Source organism: Gorilla gorilla, chromosome 12, assembly GCF_029281585.2.
Source record: "Gorilla gorilla gorilla isolate KB3781 chromosome 12, NHGRI_mGorGor1-v2.1_pri, whole genome shotgun sequence".
Taxonomy (NCBI): domain Eukaryota; kingdom Metazoa; phylum Chordata; class Mammalia; order Primates; family Hominidae; genus Gorilla; species Gorilla gorilla.
This window is the reverse complement of record NC_073236.2, coordinates 13,742,560-13,760,069: the sequence shown is the minus strand read 5'-3', so window position 1 is coordinate 13,760,069 and position 17,510 is coordinate 13,742,560.

The window sequence follows — 17,510 nt, the reverse complement described above, 5'->3', positions numbered from 1 at the left end:
TCCATTCCATTCCATCGAATTCCATTCCATTCCATTACATTCCATTCCATTCCATTCCATTCCATTGAATTCCATTCCATTCCATTCCATTCCATTCCATTCCATTCCATTCCATTCCATTCCATTCCATTCCATTCCATTGAATTCCATTCCATTCCATTCCATTCCATGGAATTCCGTTCCATTCCATTCCATTCCGTTCCGTTCCGTCCCGTTCCGTTCCGTTCCTTTCCGTTGCGTTCCGCTCCGTTCTACTCGGGTTGATTCCATTCTATTCCATTCCATTCCATTCGATTCCATTCGATTCCATTCGATTCCACTCCATTCCATTCCATAGAATTCCATTCCATTCCATTCCATTCCATTGAATTCCATTCCATTCCATTCCATTCCATTGAATTCCATTCCATTCCATTCCATTCCATTGAATTCCATTCCATTCCATTCCATTCCATTCCATTCCATTCCATTCCATTCTACTGTTGTCCATTCCATTCCATTCCATTCCATTCCATTCCATTCCATTCCATTCCTTTCCATTCCATTGCATTCCATTGCATTCCATTCCATTCCATTCCATTCCATTCCATTCCATTCCATTCCATTCCATTCCACTCCACACCACTCCAGTCCACTCCATTCCACTCCACTCCACTCCGGTACATTCCATTCCATTCCATTCCATTCCATTCCATTCCATTCCGTGCTTCTCAGGTACATTCCGTTCCGTTCCATTCCATTCCATTCCATTCCATTCCGTTCCAGTGCACTCTACTCCACTCCACTCCACTCCACTCCGGTACATTCCATTCCATTCCATTCCATTCCATTCCATTCCATTCCATTTCCATTCCCATTCCATTTCCATTCCCTTTCCATTTCCATTCCCGTTTCTTTTCCATTCCCGTTCCATTTCCATTCCCGTTCCATTACCATTCCCGTTCCATTTCCATTCCCGATCCATTTCCATTCCCGTTCCTTTTCCATTCCCGTTCCATTTCCATTCCCGTTCCGTTACCATTCCCGTTCCATTTCCGTTCCCGTTCCGTTTCCGTTCCCGTTCCATTTCCGTTCTCGTTCCGTTTCCGTTCCCGTTCCATTTCCGTTCCCGTTCCATTTCCGTTCCCGTTCCATTTCCATTCCCGTTCCATTTCCATTCCCTTTCCATTTCCATTTCATTCCATTCCGTTCTGCTCGGGTACATTCCATTCCATTCCATTGCATTCCATTCCGTTCTGCTCCTGTCCATTCCATTCCATTCCATTCCATTCCGTTCTGCTCCTGTCCATTCCATTCCATTCCATTCCATTCCATTCCGTTCTACTCGGGTAGATTCCATTCCATTCCATTCCATTCCATTCCATTCCATTCCATTCCATTCCATTCCATTCAACTGGTGTCCATTCCATTCCATTCCATTCCATTCCATTCCATTCCATTGCATTCCATTCCATTCCATTCCATTCCATTCCATTCCGTTCCGTTCTACTCGGTTACATTCCATTCAATTCCATTCCATTCCGTTCTACTCGGGTAGATTCCATTCCATTCCATTCCATTCCTTTCCATTCCATTGCATTCCATTGCATTGCATTGCACTCAATTCCATTCCATTCCATTCCATTCCATTCCATTCCATACCATTCCATTCCATTCCATTCCGTTCCGTTCAACTCGGTTACATTCCATTCAATTACATTCCATTCCGTTCTACTCGGTTACATTCCATTCCATTCCATTCCATTCCATTCCAATCCATTCCATTCCATTCCATTCCGTTCTACTCGGGTACATTCCATTCCATTCCATTCCATTCCATTCCATTCCATTCCATTGCATTCCATTCCATTCCATTCCGTTCTACTTTGGTACATTCCATTCCATTCCATTCCATTCCATTCCATTCCATTCCATTCCATTCCATTCCGTTCTACTCAGGTTGATTCCATTCTATTCCATTCCATTCCATTCCATTCCATTCCATTCCATTCCATTCCATTCGATTCCATTCCATTCCATTCCATAGAATTCCATTCCATTCCATTCCATTCCATGGAATTCCATTCCATTCCATTCCATTCCATTCCATTCCATTCCATTCCATTCCATTCCATTGAATTCCATTCCATTCCATTCCATTCCATTCCATTGAATTCCATTCCGTTCCATTCCATTCCATTGAATTCCATTCCATTCCGTTCCATTCCATTCCATAGAATTCCATTCCATTCCATTCCATTCCATTCCATTCCATTCCATGGAATTCCATTCCATTCCATTCCATTCCATTCCATTCCATTCCATTCCATTCCATTCCATCCCATTCCATTGAATTCCATTCCATTCCATTCCATTCCATTCCATTCCATTCCATTCCATTCCATTCCATTGAATTCCATTCCATTCCATTCCATTCCATTGAATTCCATTCCATTCCATTCCATTCCATTGAATTCCATTCCATTCCATTCCATTCCATTCCATTCCATTCCATTCCATTCCATTCTACTGTTGTCCATTCCATTCCATTCCATTCCATTCCATTCCATTCCATTCCTTTCCATTCCTTTCCATTCCATTGCATTCCATTGCATTCCATTCCATTCCATTCCATTCCATTCCATTCCATTCCACTCCACACCACTCCAGTCCACTCCATTCCACTCCACTCCACTCCGGTACATTCCATTCCATTCCATTCCATTCCATTCCATTCCATGGAATTCCATTCCATTCCATTCCATTCCATTCCATTCCATTCCATTCCATTCCATTCCATTCCATTGAATTCCATTCCGTTCCATTCCATTCCATTGAATTCCATTCCATTCCATTCCATTCCATTCCATTCCATTCCATTCCATTGAATTCCGTTCCATTCCATTCCATTCCATTCCATTCCATTCCATCCCATTCCTTTCCATTCAATTCCATTCCGTTCTACTCGGGTTGATTCCATTCTATTCCATTCCATTCCATTCGATCCCATTTGATTCCATTCGATTCCATTCAATTCCATTCGATTCCATTCCATTCCACTCCATTCCATTCCATTGAATTCCATTCCATTCCATTCCATTCCATTCCATGGAATTCCATTCCATTCCATTCCATTCCATTCCATTCCATAGAATTCCATTCCATTCCATTCCATTCCATTGAATTCCGTTCCATTCCATTCCATTCCGTTCCGTTCCGTTCCGTTCCGTTCCGTTCCGTTGCGTTCCGTTCCGTTCCGTTGTGTTCCGTTCCGTTCTACTCGGGTTGATTCCATTCTATTCCATTCCATTCCAATCCATTCCATTCCATTCCATCGAATTCCATTCCATTCCATTACATTCCATTCCATTCCATTCCATTCCATTGAATTCCATTCCATTCCATTCCATTCCATTCCATTCCATTCCATTCCATTCCATTCCATTCCATTCCATTGAATTCCATTCCATTCCATTCCATTCCATGGAATTCCGTTCCATTCCATTCCATTCCGTTCCGTTCCGTCCCGTTCCGTTCCGTTCCTTTCCGTTGCGTTCCGCTCCGTTCTACTCGGGTTTATTCCATTCTATTCCATTCCATTCCATTCGATTCCATTCGATTCCATTCGATTCCACTCCATTCCATTCCATAGAATTCCATTCCATTCCATTCCATTCCATTGAATTCCATTCCATTCCATTCCATTCCATTGAATTCCATTCCATTCCATTCCATTCCATTGAATTCCATTCCATTCCATTCCATTCCATTCCATTCCATTCCATTCCATTCCATTCTACTGTTGTCCATTCCATTCCATTCCATTCCATTCCATTCCATTCCATTCCATTCCATTCCATTCCTTTCCATTCCATTGCATTCCATTGCATTCCATTCCATTCCATTCCATTCCATTCCATTCCATTCCATTCCACTCCACACCACTCCAGTCCACTCCATTCCACTCCACTCCACTCCGGTACATTCCATTCCATTCCATTCCATTCCATTCCATTCCATTCCGTGCTTCTCAGGTACATTCCGTTCCGTTCCATTCCATTCCATTCCATTCCATTCCGTTCCAGTGCACTCTACTCCACTCCACTCCACTCCACTCCGGTACATTCCATTCCATTCCATTCCATTCCATTCCATTCCATTTCCATTCCCATTCCATTTCCATTCCCTTTCCATTTCCATTCCCGTTTCTTTTCCATTCCCGTTCCATTTCCATTCCCGTTCCATTACCATTCCCGTTCCATTTCCATTCCCGATCCATTTCCATTCCCGTTCCTTTTCCATTCCCGTTCCATTTCCATTCCCGTTCCGTTACCATTCCCGTTCCATTTCCGTTCCCGTTCCGTTTCCGTTCCCGTTCCATTTCCGTTCTCGTTCCGTTTCCGTTCCCGTTCCATTTCCGTTCCCGTTCCATTTCCGTTCCCGTTCCATTTCCATTCCCGTTCCATTTCCATTCCCTTTCCATTTCCATTTCATTCCATTCCGTTCTGCTCGGGTACATTCCATTCCATTCCATTGCATTCCATTCCGTTCTGCTCCTGTCCATTCCATTCCATTCCATTCCATTCCATTCCGTTCTACTCGGGTAGATTCCATTCCATTCCATTCCATTCCATTCCATTCCATTCCATTGAATTCCATTCCATTCCATTCCATTCCATGGAATTCCGTTCCATTCCATTCCATTCCGTTCCGTTCCGTCCCGTTCCGTTCCGTTCCGTTCCGTTGCGTTCCGCTCCGTTCTACTCGGGTTGATTCCATTCTATTCCATTCCATTCCATTCGATTCCATTCGATTCCATTCTATTCCACTCCATTCCATTCCATAGAATTCCATTCCATTCCATTGAATTCCATTCCATTCCATTCCATTCCATTGAATTCCATTCCATTCCATTCCATTCCATTGAATTCCATTCCATTCCATTCCATTCCATTCCATTCCATTCCATTCCATTCCATTCCATTCCATTCTACTGTTGTCCATTCCATTCCATTCCATTCCATTCCATTCCATTCCATTCCATTCCTTTCCATTCCTTTCCATTCCGTTGCATTCCATTGCATTCCATTCCATTCCATTCCATTCCATTCCATTCCATTCCATTCCATTCCACTCCACACCACTCCAGTCCACTCCATTCCACTCCACTCCACTCCGGTACATTCCATTCCATTCCATTCCATTCCATTCCATTCCATGGAATTCCATTCCATTCCATTCCATTCCATTCCATTCCATTCCATTCCATTCCATTCCATTGAATTCCATTCCGTTCCATTCCATTCCATTGAATTCCATTCCATTCCATTCCATTCCATTCCATTCCATTCCATTGAATTCCGTTCCATTCCATTCCATTCCATTCCATTCCATCCCATTCCTTTCCATTCAATTCCATTCCGTTCTACTCGGGTTGATTCCATTCTATTCCATTCCATTCCATTCGATCCCATTTGATTCAATTCGATTCCATTCAATTCCATTCGATTCCATTCCATTCCACTCCATTCCATTCCATTGAATTCCATTCCATTCCATTCCATTCCATTCCATGCAATTCCATTCCATTCCATTCCATTCCATTCCATTCCATAGAATTCCATTCCATTCCATTCCATTCCATTGAATTCCGTTCCATTCCATTCCATTCCGTTCCGTTCCGTTCCGTTCCGTTCCGTTCCGTTGCGTTCCGTTCCGTTCCGTTGTGTTCCGTTCCGTTCTACTCGGGTTGATTCCATTCTATTCCATTCCATTCCAATCCATTCCATTCCATTCCATCGAATTCCATTCCATTCCATTACATTCCATTCCATTCCATTCCATTCCATTGAATTCCATTCCATTCCATTCCATTCCATTCCATTCCATTCCATTCCATTCCATTCCATTCCATTCCATTGAATTCCATTCCATTCCATTCCATTCCATGGAATTCCGTTCCATTCCATTCCATTCCGTTCCGTTCCGTCCCGTTCCGTTCCGTTCCTTTCCGTTGCGTTCCGCTCCGTTCTACTCGGGTTGATTCCATTCTATTCCATTCCATTCCATTCGATTCCATTCGATTCCATTCGATTCCACTCCATTCCATTCCATAGAATTCCATTCCATTCCATTCCATTCCATTGAATTCCATTCCATTCCATTCCATTCCATTGAATTCCATTCCATTCCATTCCATTCCATTGAATTCCATTCCATTCCATTCCATTCCATTCCATTCCATTCCATTCCATTCTACTGTTGTCCATTCCATTCCATTCCATTCCATTCCATTCCATTCCATTCCATTCCATTCCATTCCTTTCCATTCCATTGCATTCCATTGCATTCCATTCCATTCCATTCCATTCCATTCCATTCCATTCCATTCCATTCCACTCCACACCACTCCAGTCCACTCCATTCCACTCCACTCCACTCCGGTACATTCCATTCCATTCCATTCCATTCCATTCCATTCCATTCCGTGCTTCTCAGGTACATTCCGTTCCGTTCCATTCCATTCCATTCCATTCCATTCCGTTCCAGTGCACTCTACTCCACTCCACTCCACTCCACTCCGGTACATTCCATTCCATTCCATTCCATTCCATTCCATTCCATTCCATTTCCATTCCCATTCCATTTCCATTCCCTTTCCATTTCCATTCCCGTTTCTTTTCCATTCCCGTTCCATTTCCATTCCCGTTCCATTACCATTCCCGTTCCATTTCCATTCCCGATCCATTTCCATTCCCGTTCCTTTTCCATTCCCGTTCCATTTCCATTCCCGTTCCGTTACCATTCCCGTTCCATTTCCGTTCCCGTTCCGTTTCCGTTCCCGTTCCATTTCCGTTCTCGTTCCGTTTCCGTTCCCGTTCCATTTCCGTTCCCGTTCCATTTCCGTTCCCGTTCCATTTCCATTCCCGTTCCATTTCCATTCCCTTTCCATTTCCATTTCATTCCATTCCGTTCTGCTCGGGTACATTCCATTCCATTCCATTGCATTCCATTCCGTTCTGCTCCTGTCCATTCCATTCCATTCCATTCCATTCCGTTCTGCTCCTGTCCATTCCATTCCATTCCATTCCATTCCATTCCGTTCTACTCGGGTAGATTCCATTCCATTCCATTCCATTCCATTCCATTCCATTCCATTCCATTCCATTCCATTCCATTCAACTGGTGTCCATTCCATTCCATTCCATTCCATTCCATTCCATTCCATTGCATTCCATTCCATTCCATTCCATTCCATTCCATTCCGTTCCGTTCTACTCGGTTACATTCCATTCAATTCCATTCCATTCCGTTCTACTCGGGTAGATTCCATTCCATTCCATTCCATTCCTTTCCATTCCATTGCATTCCATTGCATTGCATTGCACTCAATTCCATTCCATTCCATTCCATTCCATTCCATTCCATACCATTCCATTCCATTCCATTCCGTTCCGTTCAACTCGGTTACATTCCATTCAATTACATTCCATTCCGTTCTACTCGGTTACATTCCATTCCATTCCATTCCATTCCATTCCAATCCATTCCATTCCATTCCATTCCGTTCTACTCGGGTACATTCCATTCCATTCCATTCCATTCCATTCCATTCCATTCCATTGCATTCCATTCCATTCCATTCCGTTCTACTTTGGTACATTCCATTCCATTCCATTCCATTCCATTCCATTCCATTCCATTCCATTCCATTCCGTTCTACTCAGGTTGATTCCATTCTATTCCATTCCATTCCATTCCATTCCATTCCATTCCATTCCATTCCATTCGATTCCATTCCATTCCATTCCATAGAATTCCATTCCATTCCATTCCATTCCATGGAATTCCATTCCATTCCATTCCATTCCATTCCATTCCATTCCATTCCATTCCATTCCATTGAATTCCATTCCATTCCATTCCATTCCATTCCATTGAATTCCATTCCGTTCCATTCCATTCCATTGAATTCCATTCCATTCCGTTCCATTCCATTCCATAGAATTCCATTCCATTCCATTCCATTCCATTCCATTCCATTCCATTCCATTCCATTGAATTCCGTTCCATTCCATTCCATTCCATTCCATTCCATTCCATCCCATTCCATTCCATTCAATTCCATTCCGTTCTACTCGGGTTGATTCCATTCTATTCCATTCCATTCCATTCGATCCCATTTGATTCCATTCGATTCCATTCAATTCCATTCGATTCCATTCCATTCCACTCCATTCCATTCCATGGAATTCCATTCCATTCCATTCCATTCCATTCCATGGAATTCCATTCCATTCCATTCCATTCCATTCCATTCCATAGAATTCCATTCCATTCCATTCCATTCCATTCCATTGAATTCCGTTCCATTCCATTCCATTCCGTTCCGTTCCGTTCCTTTCCGTTCCGTTCCGTTCCGTTGCGTTCCGTTCCGTTCCGTTGTGTTCCGTTCCGTTCTACTCGGGTTGATTCCATTCTATTCCATTCCATTCCAATCCATTCCATTCCATTCCATCGAATTCCATTCCATTCCATTCCATTCCATTCCATTCCATTCCATTCCATTGAATTCCATTCCATTCCATTCCATTCCATTCCATTCCATTCCATTCCATTCCATTCCATTGCTTTCCATTCCATTGCATTCCATTGCATTCCATTCCATTCCATTCCATTCCATTCCATTCCATTCCATTCCACTCCACTCCACTCCACTCCACTCCATTCCACTCCACTCCACTCCGGTACATTCCATTCCATTCCATTCCATTCCATTCCATTCCATTCCGTGCTTCTCAGGTACATTCCGTTCCGTTCCATTCCATTCCATTCCATTCCATTCCGTTCCAGTGCACTCTACTCCACTCCACTCCACTCCACTCCGGTACATTCCATTCCATTCCATTCCATTCCATTCCATTCCATTTCCATTCCCATTCCATTTCCATTCCCGTTCCATTTCCATTCCCGTTTCTTTTCCATTCCCGTTCCATTTCCATTCCCGTTCCATTACCATTCCCGTTCCATTTCCATTCCCGATCCATTTCCATTCCCGTTCCTTTTCCATTCCCGTTCCATTTCCATTCCCGTTCCGTTACCATTCCCGTTCCATTTCCGTTCCCGTTCCGTTTCCGTTCCCGTTCCATTTCCGTTCTCGTTCCGTTTCCGTTCCCGTTCCATTTCCATTCCCGTTCCATTTCCGTTCCCGTTCCATTTCCATTCCCGTTCCATTTCCATTCCCTTTCCATTTCCATTTCATTCCATTCCGTTCTGCTCGGGTACATTCCATTCCATTCCATTGCATTCCATTCCGTTCTGCTCCTGTCCATTCCATTCCATTCCATTCCATTCCATTCCGTTCTACTCGGGTAGATTCCATTCCATTCCATTCCATTCCATTCCATTCCATTCCATTCCATTCCATTCCATTCCATTCAACTGGTGTCCATTCCATTCCATTCCATTCCATTCCATTTCATTCCATTCCATTGCATTCCATTCCATTCCATTCCATTCCATTCCATTCCGTTCCGTTCTACTCGGTTACATTCCATTCAATTCCATTCCATTCCGTTCTACTCGGGTAGATTCCATTCCATTCCATTCCATTCCTTTCCATTCCATTGCATTCCATTGCATTGCATTGCACTCAATTCCATTCCATTCCATTCCATTCCATTCCATTCCATTCCATTCCATTCCATTCCATTCCATTCCGTTCCGTTCAACTCGGTTACATTCCGTTCAATTACATTCCATTCCGTTCTACTCGGTTACATTCCATTCCATTCCATTCCATTCCATTCCAATCCAATCCATTCCATTCCATTCCGTTCTACTCGGGTACATTCCATTCCATTCCATTCCATTCCATTCCATTCCATTCCATTCCATTCCATTCCGTTCTACTTTGGTACATTCCATTCCATTCCATTCCATTCCATTCCATTCCATTCCATCCCATTCCATTCCGTTCTACTCAGGTTGATTCCATTCTATTCCATTCCATTCCATTCCATTCCATTCCTTTCCATTCCATTCCATTCGATTCCATTCCATTCCATTCCATAGAATTCCATTCCATTCCATGGAATTCCATTCCATTCCATTCCATTCCATTCCATTCCATTCCATTCCATTCCATTGAATTCCATTCCATTCCATTCCATTCCATTCCATTCCATTGAATTCCATTCCGTTCCATTCCATTCCATTGAATTCCATTCCATTCCGTTCCATTCCATTCCATAGAATTCCATTCCATTCCATTCCATTCCATTCCATTCCATTCCATTCCATTCCATTCCATTCCATTGAATTCCGTTCCATTCCATTCCATTCCATTCCATTCCATTCCATCCCATTCCATTCCATTCAATTCCATTCCGTTCTACTCGGGTTGATTCCATTCTATTCCATTCCATTCCATTCGATCCCATTTGATTCCATTCGATTCCATTCAATTCCATTCGATTCCATTCCATTCCACTCCATTCCATTCCATTGAATTCCATTCCATTCCATTCCATTCCATTCCATGGAATTCCATTCCATTCCATTCCATTCCATTCCATTCCATAGAATTCCATTCCATTCCATTCCATTCCATTGAATTCCGTTCCATTCCATTCCATTCCGTTCCGTTCCGTTCCGTTCCGTTCCGTTCCGTTGCGTTCCGTTCCGTTCCGTTGTGTTCCGTTCCGTTCTACTCGGGTTGATTCCATTCTATTCCATTCCATTCCAATCCATTCCATTCCATTCCATCGAATTCCATTCCATTCCATTCCATTCCATTCCATTCCATTCCATTCCATTCCATTGCATTGAATTCCATTCCATTCCATTCCATTCCATTCCATTCCATTCCATTCCATTCCATTCCATTCCATTCCATTGAATTCCATTCCATTCCATTCCATTCCATGGAATTCCGTTCCATTCCATTCCATTCCGTTCCGTTCCGTCCCGTTCCGTTCCGTTCCGTTCCGTTGCGTTCCGCTCCGTTCTACTCGGGTTGATTCCATTCTATTCCATTCCATTCCATTCGATTCCATTCGATTCCATTCGATTCCACTCCATTCCATTCCATAGAATTCCATTCCATTCCATTCTATTCCATTGAATTCCATTCCATTCCATTCCATTCCATTGAATTCCATTCCATTCCATTCCATTCCATTGAATTCCATTCCATTCCATTCCATTCCATTCCATTCCATTCCATTCCATTCCATTCCATTCCATTCCATTCTACTGTTGTCCATTCCATTCCATTCCATTCCATTCCATTCCATTCCATTCCTTTCCATTCCATTGCATTCCATTGCATTCCATTCCATTCCATTCCATTCCATTCCATTCCACTCCACACCACTCCAGTCCACTCCATTCCACTCCACTCCACTCCGGTACATTCCATTCCATTCCATTCCATTCCATTCCATTCCATTCCATGGAATTCCATTCCATTCCATTCCATTCCATTCCATGGAATTCCATTCCATTCCATTCCATTCCATTCCATAGAATTCCATTCCGTTCCATTCCATTCCATTGAATTCCATTCCATTCCGTTCCATTCCATTCCATAGAATTCCATTCCATTCCATTCCATTCCATTCCATTCCATTCCATTCCATTGAATTCCGTTCCATTCCATTCCATTCCATTCCATTCCATCCCATTCCATTCCATTCAATTCCATTCCGTTCTACTCGGGTTGATTCCATTCTATTCCATTCCATTCCATTCGATCCCATTTGATTCCATTCGATTCCATTCAATTCCATTCGATTCCATTCCATTCCACTCCATTCCATTCCATGGAATTCCATTCCATTCCATTCCATTCCATTCCATTCCTTTCCATTCCATTGCATTCCATTGCATTCCATTCCATTCCATTCCATTCCATTCCATTCCATTCCATTCCACTCCACACCACTCCAGTCCACTCCATTCCACTCCACTCCACTCCGGTACATTCCATTCCATTCCATTCCATTCCATTCCATTCCATTCCGTGCTTCACAGGTACATTCCGTTCCGTTCCATTCCATTCCATTCCATTCCATTCCGTTCCAGTGCACTCTACTCCACTCCACTCCACTCCACTCCGGTACATTCCATTCCATTCCATTCCATTCCATTCCATTCCATTCCATTCCATTTCCATTCCCATTCCATTTCCATTCCCGTTCCATTTCCATTCCCGTTTCTTTTCCATTCCCGTTCCATTTCCATTCCCGTTCCATTACCTTTCCCGTTCTATTTCCATTCCCGATCCATTTCCATTCCCGTTCCTTTTCCATTCCCGTTCCATTTCCGTTCCCGTTCCGTTTCCGTTCCCGTTCCGTTTCCGTTCTCCTTCCGTTTCCGTTCCCGTTCCATTTCCATTCCCGTTCCATTTCCGTTCCCGTTCCATTTCCATTCCCGTTCCATTTCCATTCCCTTTCCATTTCCATTTCATTCCATTCCGTTCTGCTCGGGTACATTCCATTCCATTCCATTGCATTCCATTCCGTTCTGCTCCTGTCCATTCCATTCCATTCCATTCCATTCCATTCCGTTCTACTCGGGTAGATTCCATTCCATTCCATTCCATTCCATTCCATTCCATTCCATTCCATTCCATTCCATTCCATTCCATTCAACTGGTGTCCATTCCATTCCATTCCATTCCATTCCATTTCATTCCATTCCATTGCATTCCATTCCATTCCATTCCATTCCATTCCATTCCGTTCCGTTCTACTCGGTTACATTCCATTCAATTCCATTCCATTCCGTTCTACTCGGGTAGATTCCATTCCATTCCATTCCATTCCTTTCCATTCCATTGCATTCCATTGCATTGCATTGCACTCAATTGCATTCCATTCCATTCCATTCCATTCCATTCCATTCCATTCCATTCCATTCCATTCCGTTCTACTTTGGTACATTCCATTCCATTCCATTCCATTCCATTCCATTCCATTCCATTCCGTTCTACTCAGATTGATTCCATTCTATTCCATTCCATTCCATTCCATTCCATCCCATTCCATTCCATTCCATTCCATTCCATTCCATTCCATTCCATCCCATTCCATTCCATTCCATTCCATTCCGTTCTACTCGGGTTGATTCCATTCTATTCCATTCCATTCCATTCGATCCCATTTGATTCCATTCGATTCCATTCAATTCCATTCGATTCCATTCCATTCCACTCCATTCCATTCCATTGAATTCCATTCCATTCCATTCCATTCCATTCCATGGAATTCCATTCCATTCCATTCCATTCCATTCCATTCCATAGAATTCCATTCCATTCCATTCCATTCCATTGAATTCCGTTCCATTCCATTCCATTCCGTTCCGTTCCGTTCCGTTCCGTTCCGTTCCGTTGCGTTCCGTTCCGTTCCGTTGTGTTCCGTTCCGTTCTACTCGGGTTGATTCCATTCTATTCCATTCCATTCCAATCCATTCCATTCCATTCCATCGAATTCCATTCCATTCCATTCCATTCCATTCCATTCCATTCCATTCCATTCCATTGCATTGAATTCCATTCCATTCCATTCCATTCCATTCCATTCCATTCCATTCCATTCCATTCCATTCCATTGAATTCCATTCCATTCCATTCCATTCCATGGAATTCCGTTCCATTCCATTCCATTCCGTTCCGTTCCGTCCCGTTCCGTTCCGTTCCGTTCCGTTGCGTTCCGCTCCGTTCTACTCGGGTTGATTCCATTCTATTCCATTCCATTCCATTCGATTCCATTCGATTCCATTCGATTCCACTCCATTCCATTCCATAGAATTCCATTCCATTCCATTCCATTCCATGGAATTCCATTCCATTGCATTCCATTCCATTGAATTCCATTCCATTCCATTCCATTCCATTGAATTCCATTCCATTCCATTCCATTCCATTCCATTCCATTCCATTCCATTCCATTCCATTCCATTCTACTGTTGTCCATTCCATTCCATTCCATTCCATTCCATTCCATTCCATTCCTTTCCATTCCTTTCCATTCAATTGCATTCCATTGCATTCCATTCCATTCCATTCCATTCCATTCCATTCCACTCCACACCACTCCAGTCCACTCCATTCCACTCCACTCCACTCCGGTACATTCCATTCCATTCCATTCCATTCCATTCCATTCCATTCCATGGAATTCCATTCCATTCCATTCCATTCCATTCCATTCCATTCCATTCCATTCCATTGAATTCCATTCCGTTCCATTCCATTCCATTGAATTCCATTCCATTCCATTCCATTCCATTCCATTCCATTCCATTCCATTGAATTCCGTTCCATTCCATTCCATTCCATTCCATTCCATCCCATTCCATTCCATTCAATTCCATTCCGTTCTACTCGGGTTGATTCCATTCTATTCCATTCCATTCCATTCGATCCCATTTGATTCCATTCTATTCCATTCAATTCCATTCGATTCCATTCCATTCCACTCCATTCCATTCCATTGAATTCCATTCCATTCCATTCCATTCCATTCCATGGAATTCCATTCCATTCCATGGAATTCCATTCCATTCCATTCCATTCCATTCCATAGAATTCCATTCCATTCCATTCCATTCCATTGAATTCCGTTCCATTCCATTCCATTCCGTTCCGTTCCGTTCCGTTCCGTTCCGTTCCGTTGCGTTCCGTTCCGTTCCGTTGTGTTCCGTTCCGTTCTACTCGGGTTGATTCCATTCTATTCCATTCCATTCCAATCCATTCCATTCCATTCCATCGAATTCCATTCCATTCCATTCCATTCCATTCCATTCCATTCCATTCCATTCCATTCCATTCCATTGAATTCCATTCCATTCCATTCCATTCCATTCCATTCCATTCCATTCCATTCCATTCCATTGAATTCCATTCCATTCCATTCCATTCCATGGAATTCCGTTCCATTCCATTCCATTCCGTTCCGTTCCGTCCCGTTCCGTTCCGTTCCGTTCCGTTGCGTTCCGCTCCGTTCTACTCGGGTTGATTCCATTCTATTCCATTCCATTCCATTCGATTCCATTCGATTCCATTCTATTCCACTCCATTCCATTCCATAGAATTCCATTCCATTCCATTCCATTCCATTGAATTCCATTCCATTCCATTCCATTCCATTGAATTCCATTCCATTCCATTCCATTCCATTGAATTCCATTCCATTCCATTCCATTCCATTCCATTCCATTCCATTCCATTCCATTCTACTGTTGTCCATTCCATTCCATTCCATTCCATTCCATTCCATTCCATTCCTTTCCATTCCTTTCCATTCCATTGCATTCCATTGCATTCCATTCCATTCCATTCCATTCCATTCCATTCCATTCCACTCCACACCACTCCAGTCCACTCCATTCCACTCCACTCCACTCCGGTACATTCCATTCCATTCCATTCCATTCCATTCCATTCCATGGAATTCCATTCCATTCCATTCCATTCCATTCCATTCCATTCCATTCCATTCCATTCCATTCCATTGAATTCCATTCCGTTCCATTCCATTCCATTGAATTCCATTCCATTCCATTCCATTCCATTCCATTCCATTCCATTGAATTCCGTTCCATTCCATTCCATTCCATTCCATTCCATCCCATTCCTTTCCATTCAATTCCATTCCGTTCTACTCGGGTTGATTCCATTCTATTCCATTCCATTCCATTCGATCCCATTTGATTCCATTCGATTCCATTCAATTCCATTCGATTCCATTCCATTCCACTCCATTCCATTCCATTGAATTCCATTCCATTCCATTCCATTCCATTCCATGGAATTCCATTCCATTCCATTCCATTCCATTCCATTCCATAGAATTCCATTCCATTCCATTCCATTCCATTGAATTCCGTTCCATTCCATTCCATTCCGTTCCGTTCCGTTCCGTTCCGTTCCGTTCCGTTGCGTTCCGTTCCGTTCCGTTGTGTTCCGTTCCGTTCTACTCGGGTTGATTCCATTCTATTCCATTCCATTCCAATCCATTCCATTCCATTCCATCGAATTCCATTCCATTCCATTACATTCCATTCCATTCCATTCCATTCCATTGAATTCCATTCCATTCCATTCCATTCCATTCCATTCCATTCCATTCCATTCCATTGAATTCCATTCCATTCCATTCCATTCCATGGAATTCCGTTCCATTCCATTCCATTCCGTTCCGTTCCGTCCCGTTCCGTTCCGTTCCTTTCCGTTGCGTTCCGCTCCGTTCTACTCGGGTTTATTCCATTCTATTCCATTCCATTCCATTCGATTCCATTCGATTCCATTCGATTCCACTCCATTCCATTCCATAGAATTCCATTCCATTCCATTCCATTCCATTGAATTCCATTCCATTCCATTCCATTCCATTGAATTCCATTCCATTCCATTCCATTCCATTGAATTCCATTCCATTCCATTCCATTCCATTCCATTCCATTCCATTCCATTCTACTGTTGTCCATTCCATTCCATTCCATTCCATTCCATTCCATTCCATTCCATTCCATTCCATTCCTTTCCATTCCATTGCATTCCATTGCATTCCATTCCATTCCATTCCATTCCATTCCATTCCATTCCATTCCATTCCACTCCACACCACTCCAGTCCACTCCATTCCACTCCACTCCACTCCGGTACATTCCATTCCATTCCATTCCATTCCATTCCATTCCATTCCGTGCTTCTCAGGTACATTCCGTTCCGTTCCATTCCATTCCATTCCATTCCATTCCGTTCCAGTGCACTCTACTCCACTCCACTCCACTCCACTCCGGTACATTCCATTCCATTCCATTCCATTCCATTCCATTCCATTTCCATTCCCATTCCATTTCCATTCCCTTTCCATTTCCATTCCCGTTTCTTTTCCATTCCCGTTCCATTTCCATTCCCGTTCCATTACCATTCCCGTTCCATTTCCATTCCCGATCCATTTCCATTCCCGTTCCTTTTCCATTCCCGTTCCATTTCCATTCCCGTTCCGTTACCATTCCCGTTCCATTTCCGTTCCCGTTCCGTTTCCGTTCCCGTTCCATTTCCGTTCTCGTTCCGTTTCCGTTCCCGTTCCATTTCCGTTCCCGTTCCATTTCCGTTCCCGTTCCATTTCCATTCCCGTTCCATTTCCATTCCCTTTCCATTTCCATTTCATTCCATTCCGTTCTGCTCGGGTACATTCCATTCCATTCCATTGCATTCCATTCCGTTCTGCTCCTGTCCATTCCATTCCATTCCATTCCATTCCATTCCGTTCTACTCGGGTAGATTCCATTCCATTCCATTCCATTCCATTCCATTCCATTCCATTCCATTCCATTGAATTCCATTCCATTCCATTCCATTCCATGGAATTCCGTTCCATTCCATTCCATTCCGTTCCGTTCCGTCCCGTTCCGTTCCGTTCCGTTCCGTTGCGTTCCGCTCCGTTCTACTCGGGTTGATTCCATTCTATTCCATTCCATTCCATTCGATTCCATTCGATTCCATTCTATTCCAC